General features: G+C 46.7%; 1 non-coding gene across 1 annotated transcript; it reads right to left on the minus strand.

Moving 5' to 3' along the window:
* Positions 1–4,037: 4,037 nt before the first annotated feature.
* Positions 4,038–4,109, minus strand: trnad-guc (transfer RNA aspartic acid (anticodon GUC)). The gene has a single exon. It is a non-coding gene; the product is annotated as a tRNA-Asp (tRNA).
* Between the last annotated feature and the right edge of the window lie 224 nt (positions 4,110–4,333).

The following is a 4,333-nucleotide window of genomic DNA, read 5'->3' on the forward strand; positions in this document are numbered from 1 at the left end:
TCTGAACAGCGAGGACGGGATTGGTGGGACCTTGACATAAGCCAGCCAATCGCATCTGGGTATTGAAGAAATCCGCCATGGCCTCCTAAAAAGACAGGCAGACACACTGAATGAAGACAGGCAGACGTCTGAAGACATCAAAACAGGCAAACGAGAAAAAAAATGACTGACAAGTCTAGTACATTTATCTATTTATTTTGCGGACACTTTCATCCAAAGCAACATACATTTCATTGAAGAAGCAGGACCAGACAGTTCCTAGAGCAAATAGTGCTTAAGGGCTGCGCTCGGGGGCCCAATGGTGAAATCACTCTGCTGCCCAAGGGATTTGAACCAACAACCTTCTTGTGACCGGCTCAGTGTCCTAACTCACTGAGCTACACATGACACCAGTATGCATGACAGAAGGCAACGCGGGACTTTGCCTGGACTCACCTCCGTCAGGCCGAAGGGGATGTTGCCGACATAAAGCCGCCTGGCCTGCCGGGTCATCTGGCTGCCGACCATCGGCACCTGGGTGGGCGTCACTGCCACGCCGCTGGTGGTGGATGTTGCCAGTAAAGCTATCGTGGGGATCTGCCCTGCAGCTGTGGGGAGGAGAAAGGGCTTCAAGACCCCAACCAGGGACGGCCAGAACATCCGGATCGTCGCCTTCATTTGCTTCTAACCCCTAGGTTTAAGCTCTCTTCACACTGTCTGAAATCATCCCAAGTGTTATTCCCTCTTTGACCAGCAGGGGGGAGGAGGGCACTCCAGAATAAATGCTTTCATTGCAACCAATATACCATAACCTTGCAATACTGAACTAGCACACATGGAAGCGTCGCATCCAAACCTTGCATTGCCTTGTACTGCATGGGGGTGATGTGCTCGAATCCCGGAGGGGGAACATCCCAGTACTTGTATGTCCTTTTCTTACGGCTTCTCCGAGGAGAGTAGCTGCCCAAACACAAAACAGAAGGTTGTTTTCCCCAAACAATACAGTGTAAACACTCAGAATCTGGCAAAAACAAACAGATGGCAGAATGTTTACATTTAACTTTGGATCGCAGGCAGTTTAAGGTCATGAGGGTGTGACCATGCGCCACTTTTTAGGCTGGCTTTGAGGTCCCATCGCTATGGCGGGGGCTACTTATAAACGCCAGTTAAAATTTAATATGGGTACAGTCCCCCTTCCCACCACGAAGAAACCAATTGGTTGATTGTGAAAGAAACTTGTTAAGAGGCCTCAAACCATGCTAGATATCAGCTTCAGTGCCTGTAACCGGGACCGTGAGGGGGGGTACCTGTGCTTCTTGTGCTCAGCGTGAGCTGCTCCGTCGGTCACGACCCTTGCGGTCGCGGCTGCTGCTGCGCTTCTCGTGACTCCGCCCCCTGGAGTCCTTGCTCCAGCGGCGGTGCTTCTCGCCACGGCTCAGAGACCGGCTGCGGCTACGCTTCTTGTGTCGCTCCTTCTCCCGCTCTGGGGGACGACACCGTGGTACCAGTGAGACGGTGGGCGGAGCGACATGACTGCCCCCCTACCATCCATTTCGATAAATCCAAGATGTGTAACTCAGAGGGATTATGAATGTGTGTCCGGATGGTTGTGGGTTTGAAGCCCATGAGTCACAGAGTAATCATATTACCAACTTCCCTGGGGTGCTGGATGCTGACTGACCCAGCGCTATGCCTTAAAAGTCACTTACGGAGACCAAGATGTGGTACGGGGTCTAACTCCCCAGTTTCCTCACCAGAATGAAGCACCTCCATTCAATTCACATATTCAATCACACCCTCCTGAAACAAACACACCCCATCTCTCAATGGCTAATAATTTCAAGGGCACAAGGACATCCCCTTGAATGTCAGTCTGTTGTGAAACAATAAAAACATAACCAGACTAATTAATGATATAGGAGCACAGTGGTGAGTACAGTTGCCTCACGCCTCCGAGTCTGGAGGCCTGAATTTTGCCTCTGCTCTCTGTATGGGGAATTTGCCTGGAATAGGCTCCAGGGGAGCCTGACTAAGATAACTGGTTGGACGATGGATGGGTAATTAATATCGTTTCAATCTGACAGACAGCACTTTATTAAACTAGCAATAAAATATCACCTTTCTATCCCAGCAGGTCCTTCATATAGAAGCTTAAATAAATCCCTGAAGGTGCAGTTTTCAGTGAAGCATTTAAACGCAGGTGCTGCTCGAGGAATCAGCTTCATGCATCAGTTATAACAGCGTTACGGTAATGCACCGCTGCAAAAGTACAGACACGGAGCGGCCAATGCATCTTACGTAAATCGGTAATAACCAATTACCGCAATCGCAGGCATAGTCAGAGCGCAGATATGAATGACTGGAACTGCTAGTTTATCAAACACGGCGGCACTTAGTGCTCGTCTAGCCGAATCAGGTCGTTTCGAATGACATTTTAGTGATTTAGTGATAAGGAGCTGATATGACAAGATTGCCATTTGATAGGTACATAAATCAATCCTACTTTCGACTCCGTTGTAACGCATGTTGTATATTTCAGTTGCGTTAGTATGGCTTAAGTTTATTCAGTTTACTGGATTCTCTGCACTTTAATGAAGTTATATGTGTATTGTTATATAACTGTACATCATTGTTAGTTACTGCTATCCGCTGTAAAGGTAGATACAGGTGCAAGACTTTGCAATAACGACCTAAAAGCAGTTGTTATGATTCCAGGGAACGCGGCTGATTTTTAGAGTCTATACATCATGAAGAAACGGCGATCGTGTGAGAAAGACTTATTCTGTACGGATGACAGGGCCAGCATTTCGGACCCAAGGGAAAGGCTATTGTGCATCGGAAAGAGACAAAATCATATCATTATATAGAAAACTCGTCGTAGTATTTAAAAACCAAGTAACTAACACTGTTATTAAGTGCGGACTTTAAATCAAGTGGTCGCGGTCGTTTTTATTTGCATAAAACTTTAAACGTGATCTTGAAAATATAACGCTTGCAACAAACATCCATGCATAGTGTGTTACTGCGAATGAAAATACGCGGGTCACAATTTATGATCCAAGTGTATAATGGTAAATAATTAAATAAATAAAACCGCAGGCTTTCACATCGAGTGCACCCCAATAACGTTTCATTGAAATGTCCATGTTATGTACGCCGGGCACTGATGGATGCAGGCCTAGCGATCTCTATAACAATGCCAAGCAAAGAATGTCACTGATTTACCAAAGCGGTCAGTTTTTCGGGGATCCTGCGGCAGCTGGGAGAAGAAGAATCGGGCAGGTTTCAGAATCGGCGAGCGCTCGGATAAAAGGCACCGATTTCCCAGCCGCGCTTTTCTTTTCGGAACCAGCAGAAGTGCCCTCCGCACCATCCTCGGCGCTAGGACACGCCGGCCACTTTATTACCCTAAAACAGGGAGCATACACCGATCTTCAAAGCCAAACTTACCTTGCCGATTTTCGCTTAACTGCTTCTCAAACTCATCGAAATCGGACATTTTTCAGTCCGTACTAAAGACGTATTGCAAAATAAGCAGAGGTCCAACAGTAGGCCTTTGAATGGGCTACAGGCTGCATTGGGTTCTGCTGCTTTTTCTTCCGAGTCGCCTGCCCCTCCTCCCCCGAAGTCATCGGCTCTTCCTCGGTTGTATCACACACAGGTTCGGAAACATTCGATGCGCATTACCGTCCCCTCCTGCACTGGAGGGTTAAGGACAACGTGATTATATCGAACCAAAATTGAAATGTGCAAGTTGACTTTCCTAGTTATACGTCTTCATTTTTATTCTGGGTTTAACAACCATGAGTTTATGACGTATTTTACATGATTAGTTGGCGACTGGACCTTATTGTTTATATCTCTTATTAAGGATCCATCCATCCATACATCAATTATCAAAACCACACACTTACAATCCGAGTCTAGTTTCATATGCTGCGCTGCTGAGCGACCCGCAGAATATTATGCATGAGTACAAGTCACAAGCCCCGTTTCCACTAACACGGGGCCGGTTCTAGCTTGGTGCCTTTTGAGACCGAGGCAAAAAGATGCAGACTCTCCCCGTCGGGGAATCGAACCCCGGTCTCCCGCGTGACAGGCGGGGATACTCACCACTATACTAACGAGGAGATGTACGCGCACTACTTTTACATCTTCAAGATAAACAGCGGATGACTACTAACATTTGCGAGTAATCAATGACTGAGCTTCATGTCATGACCATGGTGCTCAAGAGAAGAAAAAATACATAATGTACGTCCACTGATACCAGAACAACCATATAGCTTTATACTAAGACGATGATTAAACGGAAAATTCCTTTACAAAACACTGCCACAAAATCATAGTTTCG

This window comes from Brienomyrus brachyistius, unplaced genomic scaffold (assembly GCF_023856365.1).
Source record: "Brienomyrus brachyistius isolate T26 unplaced genomic scaffold, BBRACH_0.4 scaffold708, whole genome shotgun sequence".
In the NCBI taxonomy this organism is placed as follows: Eukaryota; Metazoa; Chordata; class Actinopteri; order Osteoglossiformes; family Mormyridae; genus Brienomyrus; species Brienomyrus brachyistius.